The sequence below is a fragment of the Scyliorhinus torazame genome, chromosome 4, assembly GCF_047496885.1.
Source record: "Scyliorhinus torazame isolate Kashiwa2021f chromosome 4, sScyTor2.1, whole genome shotgun sequence".
In the NCBI taxonomy this organism is placed as follows: Eukaryota; Metazoa; Chordata; class Chondrichthyes; order Carcharhiniformes; family Scyliorhinidae; genus Scyliorhinus; species Scyliorhinus torazame.
The window spans coordinates 78,043,166-78,055,783 of NC_092710.1; the positions used below are offsets into that span (position 1 = coordinate 78,043,166).

At 50.0% G+C, this 12,618-nt stretch overlaps 1 protein-coding gene across 2 annotated transcripts in view; it reads left to right on the forward strand.

The window, feature by feature from the left end:
- Window positions 1–12,618, forward strand: part of LOC140410317 (protein turtle homolog A-like) — a 431,590-nt gene that overhangs the window by 150,954 nt on the left and 268,018 nt on the right. The gene's annotated exons all lie outside the window — the stretch shown is intronic.

Sequence of the window (12,618 nt, forward strand, 5' to 3'; positions counted from 1 at the left end):
TCTTTAAACAGGGTCCCTGATAGAGAGACTCCCTCTTTAAACAGGGTCCCTGACGGAGAGACTCCCTCTTTAAACAGGGTCCCTGATAGAGAGACTCCCTCTTTAAACAGGGTCCCTGACGGAGAGACTCCCTCTTTAAACAGGGTCCCTGATAGAGAGACTCCCTCTTTAAACAGGGTCCCTGATAGAGAGACTCCCTCTTTAAACAGTCTACCTGACGGAGAGACTCCCTCTTTAAACAGGGTCCCTGACGGAGAGACTCCCTCTTTAAACAGGGTCCCTGATGGAGAGACTCCCTCTTTAAACAGGGTCCCTGATAGAGAGACTCCCTCTTTAAACAGGGTCCCTGACGGAGAGACTCCCTCTTTAAACAGGGTTCCTGACGGAGAGACTCCCTCTTTAAACAGGGTCCCTGATAGAGAGACTCCCTCTTCAAACAGGGTCCCTGATAGAGATACGCCCTCTTTAAACAGGGCCCCTGATGGAGAGACTCCCTCTTTAAACAGTGCCCCTGATAGAGAGACTCCCTCTTTAAACAGTGCCCCTGATAGAGTGACTCCCTCTTTAAACAGGGTCCCTGATAGAGAGACTCCCTCTTTCAACAGGGTCCCTGATAGAGATACGCCCTCTTTAAACAGGGTCCCTGATAGAGAGACTCCCTCTTTAAACAGGGTCCCTGACGGAGAGACTCCCTCTTTAAACAGGGTCCCTGACGGAGAGACTCCCTCTTTAAACAGGGTCCCTGACGGAGAGACTCCCTCTTTAAACAGGGTCCCTGATAGAGAGACTCCCTCTTTAAACAGGGTCCCTGACGGAGAGACTCTCTCTTTATACAGGGTCCCTGATAGAGAGACTCCCTCTTTAAACAGGGTCCCTGATAGAGAGACTCCCTCTTTAAACAGGGTCCCTGACGGAGAGACTCCCTCTTTAAACAGGGTCCCTGACGGAGAGACTCCCTCTTTAAACAGGGTCCCTGATAGAGATACGCCCTCTTTAAACAGGGTCCCTGATGGAGAGACTCCCTCTTTAAACAGGGTCCCTGACGGAGAGACTCCCTCTTTAAACCGGGTCCCTGATAGAGAGACTCCCTCATTAAACAGGCTCCCTGATGGAGAGACTCCCTCTTTAAACAGGGTCCCTGATAGAGAGACTCCCTCTTTAAACAGGGTCCATGATAGAGATACGCCCTCTTTGAACAGGGACCCTGATAGAGAGACTCCCTCTTCAAACAGTGCCCCTGATAGAGAGACTCCCTCTTTAAACAGTGCCCCTGATAGAGAGACTCCCTCTTTAAACAGGGTCCCTGATAGAGAGACTCCCTCTTTAAACAGGGTCCCTGATAGAGATACGCCCTCTTTAAACAGGGTCCCTGATAGAGAGACTCCCTCTTTAAACAGGGTCCATGATAGAGAGACTCCCTCTTTAAACAGGGTCCCTGACGGAGAGACTCCCTCTTTAAACAGGGTCCCTGACGGAGAGACTCCCTGTTTAAACAGTCTACCTGACGGAGAGACTCCCTCTTTAAACATGGTCCCTGACGGAGCGACTCCCTCTTTAAACAGTGTCCCTGATGGAGAGAGTCCCTCATTAACAGGGGTCCCTGACAGAGAGACTCCCTCTTTAAACAGTGTCCCTGACGGAGAGACACCCTCTTTAAACAGGGTCCCTGACGGAGATACTCCCTCTTTAAACAGGGTCCCTGATGGAGAGACTCCCTCTTTAAACAGGGTCCCTGACGGAGAGACTCCCTCTTTAAACAGGGTCCCTGATAGAGAGACTCCCTCTTTAAACAGGGTCCCTGAAAGATAGACTCCCTCTTTAAACAGTGCCCCTGATAGAGAGACTCCCTCTTTAAACAGAGTCCCTGACGGAGAGACTCCCTCTTTAAACAGGGTCCCTGATAGAGAGACTCCCTCTTTAAACAGGGTCCCTGATAGAGAGACTCCCTCTTTAAACAGGGTCCCTGACGGAGAGACTCCCTCTTTAAACAGGGTCCCTGACGGAGAAACTCCCTCTTTAAACAGGGTCCCTGATAGAGAGACTCCCTCTTTAAACAGGGTCCCTGATAGAGATACGCCCTCTTTAAACAGGGTCCCTGATGGAGAGACTCCCTCTTTAAACAGGGTCCCTGACGGAGAGACTCCCTCTTTAAACCGGGTCCCTGATAGAGAGACTCCCTCATTAAACAGGTTCCCTGATAGAGAGACTCCCTCTTTAAACAGGGTCCCTGATAGAGAGACTCCCTCTTTAAACAGGGTCCCTGATAGAGATACGCCCTCTTTGAACAGGGACCCTGATAGAGAGACTCCCTCTTCAAACAGTGCCCCTGATAGAGAGACTCCCTCTTTAAACAGTGCCCCTGATAGAGAGACTCCCTCTTTAAACAGGGTCCCTGATAGAGAGACTCCCTCTTTAAACAGGGTCCCTGATAGAGATACGCCCTCTTTAAACTGGGTCCCTGATAGAGAGACTCCCTCTTTAAACAGGGTCCATGATAGAGAGACTCCCTCTTTAAACAGGGTCCCTGACGGAGAGACTCCCTCTTTAAACAGGGTCCCTGACGGAGAGACTCCCTCTTTAAACAGTCTACCTGACGGAGAGACTCCCTATTTAAACATGGTCCCTGACGGAGCGACTCCCTCTTTAAACAGTGTCCCTGACGGAGAGAGTCCCTCATTAACAGGGGTCCCTGACAGAGAGACTCCCTCTTTAAACAGTGTCCCTGACGGAGAGACTCCCTCTTTAAACAGGGTCCCTGACGGAGAGACTCCCTCTTTAAACAGGGTCCCTGACGGAGAGACTCCCTCTTTAAACAGGGTCCCTGATAGAGAGACTCCCTCTTTAAACAGGGTCCCTGATAGATAGACTCCCTCTTTCAACAGTGCCCCTGATAGAGAGACTCCCTCTTTAAACAGAGTCCCTGACGGAGAGACTCCCTCTTTAAACAGGGTCCCTGACGGAGAGACTCCCTCTTTAAACAGGCTCCCTCATAGAGAGACTCCCTCTTTAAACAGGGTCCCTGATAGAGAGACTCCCTCTTTAAACAGGCTCCCTGATAGAGAGACTCCCTCTTTAAACAGGGTCCCTGATAGAGAGACTCCCTCTTTAAACAGTGTCCCTCACAGAGAGACTCCCTCTTTAAACAGGGTCCCTGACGGAGAGACTCCCTCTTTAAACAGGGTCCCTGATAGAGAGACTCCCTCTTTAAGCAGTGTCTCTGATAGAGAGACTCCCTCTTTAAACAGTGTCCCTGATAGAGATACTCCCTCTTTAAACAGGGTCCCTGACGGAGAGACTCTCTCTTTCAACTGGGTCCCTGACGGAGAGACTCTCTCTTTAAACAGTGTCTCTGATAGAGAGACTCCCTCTTTAAACAGAGTTCCTGATAGAGACTCCCTCTTTAAACAGGGTCCCTGACGGAGAGACTCCCTCTTTAAACAGGGTCCCTGACGGAGAGACTCCCTCTTTAAACAGTCTCCCTGACGGAGAGACTCCCTCTTTAAACAGGGTCCCTGACGGGGAGACTCTCTCTTTAAACAGGGTCCCAGATAGAGAAATTCCCTCTTTAAACAGGGTCCCTGATAGAGAGACTCCCTCTTTAAACAGTCTACCTGACGGAGAGACTACCTCTTTAAACATGGTCCCTGACGGAGAGACTCCCTCTTTAAACAGGGTCCCTGACGTAGAGACTCCCTCATTAACAGGGGTCCCTGACAGAGAGACTCCCTCTTTAAACAGTGTCCCTGGCGGAGAGACTCCCTCTTTAAACAGGGTCCCTGACGGAGAGACTCCCTCTTTAAACAGGGTCCCTGACGGAGAGACTCCCTCTTTAAACAGGGCCCCTGATAGAGAGACTCCCTCTTTAAACAGGGTCCCTGATAGAGAGACTCCCTCTTTAAACAGTGCCCCTGATAGAGAGACTCCCTCTTTTAACAGAGTCCCTGACAGAGAGACTCCCTCTTTAAACAGGGTCCCTGATAGAGAGACTCCATCTTTAAACAGGGTCCCTGATAGAGAGACTCCCTCTTTAAACAGCGCCCCTGATAGAGAGACTCCCTCTTTAAACAGGGTCCCTGATAGAGAGACTCCCTCTTTAAACAGGGTCCCTGACGGAGAGACTCCCTCATTAACAGGGGTCCCTGACGGAGAGACTCCCACTTTAAACAGGGTCCCTGACGGAGAGACTCCCTCTTTAAACAGGGTCCCTGACGGAGAGACTCCCTCTTTAAACAGGGTCCCTGATAGAGAGACTCCCTCTTTAAACAGGGTCCCTGATGGAGAGACTCCCTCTTTAAACAGGGTCCCTGATAGAGAGACTCCCTCTTTCAACAGGGTCCCTGATAGAGATACGCCCTCTTTAAACAGGGTCCCTGATAGAGAGACTCCCTCTTTAAACAGGGTCCCTGACGGAGAGACTCCCTCTTTAAACAGGGTCCCTGACGGAGAGACTCCCTCTTTAAACAGGGTCCCTGACGGAGAGACTCCCTCTTTAAACAGGCTCCCTGATAGAGAGACTCCCTCTTTAAATAGGGTCCCTGATGGAGAGACTCCCTCTTTAAACAGGGTCCCTGACGGAGAGACTCCCTCATTAACAGGGGTCCCTGACAGAGAGACTCCCTCTTTAAACAGTGTCCCTGACGGAGAGACTCCCTCTTTAAACAGGGTCCCTGACGGAGAGACTCCCTCTTTAAACAGGGTCCCTGACGGAGAGACTCCCTCTTTAAACAGGGTCCCTGATAGAGATACTCCCTCTTTAAACAGGGTCCCTGACGGAGAGACTCTCTCTTTATACAGGGTCCCTGATAGAGAGACTCCCTCTTTAAACAGGGTCCCTGATAGAGAGACTCCCTCTTTAAACAGCGTCCCTGACGGAGAGACTCCCTGTTTAAACAGGGTCCCTGACGGAGAGTCTCGCTCTTTAAACAGGGTCCCTGATAGAGAGACTCCCTCTTTAAACAGGGTCCCTGATAGAGATACGCCCTCTTTAAACAGGGTCCCTGATGGAAAGACTCCCTCTTTAAACAGGGTCCCTGACGGAGAGACTCCCGCTTTAAACCGGGTCCCTGATGGAGAGACTCCCTCATTAAACAGGCTCCCTGATAGAGAGACTCCCTCTTTAAACAGGGTCCCTGATAGAGAGACTCCCTCTTTAAACAGGGTCCCTGATAGAGACACGCCCTCTTTGAACAGGGACCCTGATAGAGAGACTCCCTCTTCAAACAGTGCCCCTGATAGAGAGACTCCCTCTTTAAACAGTGCCCCTTATAGAGAGACTCCCTCTTTAAACAGGGTCCCTGATAGAGAGACTCCCTCTTTAAACAGGGTCCCTGATAGAGATACGCCCTCTTTAAACAGGGTCCCTGATAGAGAGACTCCCTCTTTAAACAGGGTCCATGATAGAGAGACTCCCTCTTTAAACAGGGTCCCTGACGGAGAGACTCCCTCTTTAAACAGGGTCCCTGACGGAGAGACTCCCTCTTTAAACAGGGTCCCTGATAGAGAGACTCCCTCTTTAAACAGGGTCCCTGACGGAGAGACTCTCTCTTTATACAGGGTCCCTGATAGAGAGACTCCCTCTTTAAACAGGGTCCCTGATAGAGAGACTCCCTCTTTAAACAGCGTCCCTGACGGAGAGACTCCCTCTTTAAACAGGGTCCCTGACGGAGAGACTCGCTCTTTAAACAGGGTCCCTGATAGAGAGACTCCCTCTTTAAACAGGGTCCCTGATAGAGATACGCCCTCTTTAAACAGGGTCCCTGATGGAAAGACTCCCTCTTTAAACAGGGTCCCTGACGGAGAGACTCCCTCTTTAAACCGGGTCCCTGATGGAGAGACTCCCTCATTAAACAGGCTCCCTGATAGAGAGACTCCCTCTTTAAACAGGGTCCCTGATAGAGAGACTCCCTCTTTAAACAGGGTCCCTGATAGAGACACGCCCTCTTTGAACAGGGACCCTGATAGAGAGACTCCCTCTTCAAACAGTGCCCCTGATAGAGAGACTCCCTCTTTAAACAGTGCCCCTGATAGAGAGACTCCCTCTTTAAACAGGGTCCCTGATAGAGAGACTCCCTCTTTAAACAGGGTCCCTGATAGAGAGACTCCCTCTTTAAACAGGGTCCCTGATAGAGATACGCCCTCTTTAAACAGGGTCCCTGATAGAGAGACTCCCTCTTTAAACAGGGTCCATGATAGAGAGACTCCCTCTTTAAACAGGGTCCCTGACGGAGAGACTCCCTCTTTAAACAGGGTCCCTGACGGAGAGACTCCCTCTTTAAACAGTCTACCTGACGGAGAGACTCCCTCTTTAAACATGGTCCCTGACGGAGCGACTCCCTCTTTAAACAGTGTCCCTGACGGAGAGAGTCCCTCATTAACAGGGGTCCCTGACAGAGAGACTCCCTCTTTAAACAGTGTCCCTGACGGAGAGACTCCCTCTTTAAACAGGGTCCCTGACGGAGAGACTCCCTCTTTAAACAGGGTCCCTGACGGAGAGACTCCCTCTTTAAACAGGGTCCCTGACGGAGAGACTCCCTCTTTAAACAGGGTCCCTGATAGAGAGACTCCTTCTTTAATCAGGGTCCCTGATAGATAGACTCCCTCTTTAAACAGGGTCCCTGACGGAGAGACTCCCTCTTTAAACAGGGTCCCTGACGGAGAGACTCCCTCTTTAAACAGGGTCCCTGACGGAGAGACTCCCTCTTTAAACAGGGTCCCTGATAGAGAGACTCCCTCTTTAAACAGGGTCCCTGACGGAGAGACTCCCTCTTTAAACAGGCTCCCTCATAGAGAGACTCCCTCTTTAAACAGGGTCCCTGATGGAGAGACTCCCTCTTTAAACAGTGTCCCTGACGGAGAGACTCCCTCATTAACAGGGGTCCCTGACAGAGAGACTCCCTCTTTAAACAGTGTCCCTGACGGAGATACTCCCTCTTTAAACAGGGTCCCTGACGGAAAGAGTCCCTCTTTAAACAGGGTCCCTGATAGAGAGACTCCCTCTTTAAACAGTGTCCCTGATAGAGATACGCCCTCTTTAAACAGGGTCCCTGATGGAGAGACTCCCTCTTTAAACCGGGTCCCTGATAGAGAGCATCCCTCATTAAACAGGCTCCCTGATAGAGAGACTCCCTCTTTAAACAGGGTCCCTGATAGAGAGACTCCCTCTTTAAACAGGGTCCCTGATAGAGATACGCCCTCTTTAAACACGGTCCCTGATAGAGAGACTCCCTCTTTAAACAGGGTCCCTGATGGAGAGACGCCCTCTTTAAACAGGGTCCCTGATAGAGAGACTCCCTCTTTAAACAGGGTCCCTGATAGAGAGACTCCCTCTTTAAACAGGGTCCCTGATAGAGATACGCCCTCTTTAAACAGAGTCCCTGACGGAGAGACTCCCTCTTTAAACAGGGTCCCTGACGGAGAGACTCCCTCTTTAAACAGGGTCCCTGACGGAGAGACTCCCTCTTTAAACAGGGTCCCTGACGGAGAGACTCCCTGTTTAAACAGTGTCCCTGATAGAGAGACTCCCTGTTTAAACAGGGTCCCTGACGGAGAGACTCCCTCTTTAAACAGGCTCCCTGATAGAGAGACTCCCTCTTTAAACAGGGTCCCTGATGGAGAGACTCCCTCTTTAAACAGGGTCCCTGACGGAGAGACTCCCTCATTAACAGGGGTCCCTGACAGAGAGACTCCCTCTTTAAACAGTGTCCCTGACGGAGAGACTCCCTCTTTAAACAGGGTCCCTGACGGAGAGACTCCCTCTTTAAACAGGGTCCCTGACGGAGAGACTCCCTCTTTAAACCGGGTCCCTGATAGAGAGACTCCCTCATTAAACAGGCTCCCTGATAGAGAGACTCCCTCTTTAAACAGGGTCCCTGATGGAGAGACCCTCTTTAAACAGGGTCCCTGATAGAGAGACTCCCTCTTTAAACAGGGTCCCTGATAGAGAGACTCCCTCTTTAAACAGGGTCCCTGATAGAGATACGCCCTCTTTAAACAGAGTACCTGACGGAGAGACTCCCTCTTTAAACAGGGTCCCTGACGGAGAGACTCCCTCTTTAAACAGGGTCCCTGACGGAGAGACTCCCTCTTTAAACAGGGTCCCTGACGGAGAGACTCCCTGTTTAAACAGTGTCCCTGATAGAGAGACTCCCTGTTTAAACAGGGTCCCTGACGGAGAGACTCCCTCTTTAAACAGGCTCCCTGATAGAGAGACTCCCTCTTTAAACAGGGTCCCTGATGGAGAGACTCCCTCTTTAAACAGGGTCCCTGACGGAGAGACTCCCTCATTAACAGGGGTCCCTGACAGAGAGACTCCCTCTTTAAACAGTGTCCCTGACGGAGAGACTCCCTCTTTAAACAGGGTCCCTGACGGAGAGACTCCCTCTTTAAACAGGGTCCCTGACGGAGAGACTCCCTCTTTAAACCGGGTCCCTGATAGAGAGACTCCCTCATTAAACAGGCTCCCTGATAGAGAGACTCCCTCTTTAAGCAGGGTCCCTGATAGAGAGACTCCCTCTTTAAACAGTGTCCCTGACGGAGAGACTCCCTCTTTAAACAGGGTCCCTGATAGAGAGACTCCCTCTTTAAACAGGGTCCCTGACGGAGAGACTCTCTCTTTAAATAGGTTCCCTGATAGAGAGACTCCCTCTTTAAACAGGGTCCCTGATAGAGAGACTCCCTCTTTAAACAGGGTCCCTGACGGAGAGACTCCCTCTTTAAACAGGGTCCCTGATGGAGAGACTCCCTCTTTAAACAGGGTCCCTGATAGAGAGACTCCCTCTTTAAACAGGGTTCCTGATAGAGAGACTCCCTCTTTAAACAGGGTCCCTGACGGAGAGACTCCCTCTTTATACAGAGTCCCTGATGGAGAGACTCCCTCTTTAAACAGGGTCCCTGACAGAGAGACTCCCTCTTTAAACAGGGTCCCTGATAGAGAGACTCCCTCTTTAGAACATAGAACATAGAACATAGAACAATACAGCGCAGTACAGGCCCTTCGGCCCACGATGTTGCACCGAAACAAAAGCCATCTCACCTACACTATGCCATTATCATCCATATGTTTATCCAATAAACTTTTAAATGCCCTCAATGTTGGCGAGTTCACTACTGTAGCAGGTAGGGCATTCCACGGCCTCACTACTCTTTGCGTAAAGAACCTACCTCTGACCTCTGTCCTATATCTATTACCCCTCAGTTTAAAGTTATGTCCCCTCGTGCCAGCCATATCCATCCGCGGGAGAAGGCTCTCACTGTCCACCCTATCCAACCCCCTGATCATTTTGTATGCCTCTATTAAGTCTCCTCTTAAACTTCTTCTCTCCAACGAAAACAACCTCAAGTCCGTCAGCCTTTCCTCATAAGATTTTCCCTCCATACCAGGCAACATCCTGGTAAATCTCCTCTGCACCCGCTCCAAAGCCTCCACGTCCTTCCTATAATGCGGTGACCAGAACTGTACGCAATACTCCAAATGCGGCCGTACCAGAGTTCTGTACAGCTGCAACATGACCTCCCGACTCCGGAACTCAATCCCTCTACCAATAAAGGCCAACACTCCATAGGCCTTCTTCACAACCCTATCAACCTGGGTGGCAACTTTCAGGGATCTATGTACATGGACACCTAGATCCCTCTGCTCATCCACACTTTCAAGAACTTTACCATTAGCCAAATATTCCGCATTCCTGTTATTCCTTCCAAAGTGAATCACCTCACACTTCTCTACATTAAACTCCATTTGCCACCTCTCAGCCCAGCTCTGCAGCTTATCTATATCCCTCTGTAACCTGCTACATCCTTCCACACTATCGACAACACCACCGACTTTAGTATCGTCTGCAAATTTACTCACCCACCCTTCTGCGCCTTCCTCTAGGTCATTGATAAAAATGACAAACAGCAACGGCCCCAGAACAGATCCTTGTGGTACTCCACTTGTGACTGTACTCCATTCTGAACATTTCCCATCAACCACCACCCTCTGTCTTCTTTCAGCTAGCCAATTTCTGATCCACATCTCTAAATCACCCTCAATCCCCAGCCTCCGTATTTTTTGCAATAGCCTACCGTGGGGAACCTTATCAAACGCTTTGCTGAAATCCATATACACCACATCAACTGCTCTACCCTCGTCTACCTGTTCAGTCACCTTCTCAAAGAACTCAATCAGGTTTGTGAGGCATGACCTACCCTTCACAAAGCCATGCTGACTATCCCTGATCATATTATTCCTATCTAGATGATTATAAATCTTGTCCCTTATAATCCCCTCCAAGACTTTACCCACTACAGACGTGAGGCTCACCGGTCTATAGTTGCCGGGGTTGTCTCTGCTCCCCTTTTTGAACAAAGGGACCACATTTGCTGTCCTCCAGTCCTCTGGCACTATTCCTGTAGCCAATGATGACATAAAAATCAAAGCCAAAGGTCCAGCAATCTCTTCCCTGGCCTCCCATAGAATCCTAGGATAAATCCCATCAGGTCCCGGGGACTTATCTATTTTCAGCCTGTCCAGAATTGCCAACACCTCTTCCCTACGTACCTCAATGCCATCTATTCTATTCGCCTGGGGCTCAGCATTCTCCTCCACAACATTATCTTTTTCCTGAGTGAATACTGACGAAAAATATTCATTTAGTATCTCGCCTATCTCTTCAGACTCCACACACAATTTCCCATCCCTGTCCTTGACTGGTCCTACTCTTTCCCTAGTCATTCGCTTATTCCTGACATACCTATAGAAAGCTTTTGGGTTTTCCTTGATCCTTCCTGCCAAATACTTCTCATGTCCCCTCCTTGCTCGTCTTAGCTCTCTCTTTAGATCCTTCCTCGCTACCTTGTAACTATCCATCGCCCCAACCGAAACTTCACACTTCATCTTCACATAGGCCTCCTTCTTCCTCTTAACAAGAGATTCCACTTCCTTGGTAAACCACGGTTCCCTCGCTCGACGCCTTCCTCCCTGTCTGACCGGTACATACTTATCAAGAACACGCAGTAGCTGATCCTTGAACAAGCCCCACTTATCCAGTGTGCCCAACACTTGCAGCCTACTTCTCCACCTTATCCCCCCCAAGTCACGTCTAATGGCATCATAATTGCCCTTCCCCCAGCTATAACTCTTGCCCTGCGGTGTATACTTATCCCTTTCCATCATTAACGTAAACGTCACCGAATTGTGGTCACTGTCCCCAAAGTGCTCTCCTACCTCCAAATCCAACACCTGGCCTGGTTCATTACCCAAAACCAAATCCAACGTGGCCTCGCCTCTTGTTGGCCTGTCAACATATTGTTTCAGGAAACCCTCCTGCACACACTGTACAAAAAACGACCCATCTATTGTACTCGAACTATATATTTTCCAGTCAATATTTGGAAAGTTAAAGTCTCCCATAATAACTACCCTGTTACTTTCGCTCATATCCAGAATCATCTTCGCCATCCTTTCCTCTACATCCCTAGAACTATTAGGAGGCCTATAAAAAACTCCCAACAGGGTGACCTCTCCTTTCCTGTTTCTAACTTCAGCCAATACTACCTCGGAAGAGTCCCCATCTAGCATCCTCTCCGCCACCGTAATACTGCTCTTGACTAGCAGCGCCACACCTCCCCCTCTTTTGCCTCCTTCTCTGAGCTTACTAAAACACCTAAACCCCGGAACCTGCAACATCCATTCCTGTCCCTGCTCTATCCATGTCTCCGAAATGGCCACAACATCGAAGTCCCAGGTACCAACCCACGCTGCCAGTTCCCCTACCTTGTTTCGTATACTCCTGGCATTGAAGTAGACACACTTCAAACCACCTACCTGAACGCTGGCCCCCTCCTGCGACGTCAAATCTGTGCTCCTGACCTCTATACTCTCATTCTCCCTTACCCTAAAACTACAATCCAGGTTCCCATGCCCCTGCTGCATTAGTTTAAACCCCCCCAAAGAGCATTAACAAATCTCCCCCCCAGGATATTTGTGCCCCTCAAGTTCAGATGTAGACCATCCTGTCTGTAGAGGTCCCACCTTCCCCAGAAAGAGCCCCAGTTATCCAAAAATCTGAAACCCTCCCGCCTGCACCATCCCTGTAGCCACGTGTTTAAATGCTCTCTCTCCCTATTCCTCATCTCACTATCACGTGGCACGGGCAACAACCCAGAGATAACAACTCTGTTTGTTCTAGTTCTGAGCTTCCATCCTAGCTCCCTGAAAGCCTGCCTGACATCCTTGTCCCCTTTCCTACCTATGTCGTTGGTGCCAATGTGGACCACGACTTGGGGCTGCTCCCCCTCCCCCCTAAGGACCCGGAAAACACGATCCGAGACATCACGTACCCTTGCACCTGGGAGGCAACATACCAAACGTGAGTCTCTCACGCTCCCACAAAATCTCCTATCTGTGCCCCTGACTATCGAGTCCCCAATTACTAATGCTCTGCTCCTCTCCCCCCTTCCCTTCTGAGCAACAGGGACAGACTCCGTGCCAGAGGCCCGTACCCCATGGCTTACCCCTGGTCAGTCGTCCCCCCCACAAGTATCCAAAGCGGTATACTTGTTTCTCAGGGGAACGACCGCAGGGGATCCCTGCACTGACTGTTTTTTCCCAGTCCCTCTTACAGTTACCCACCTATC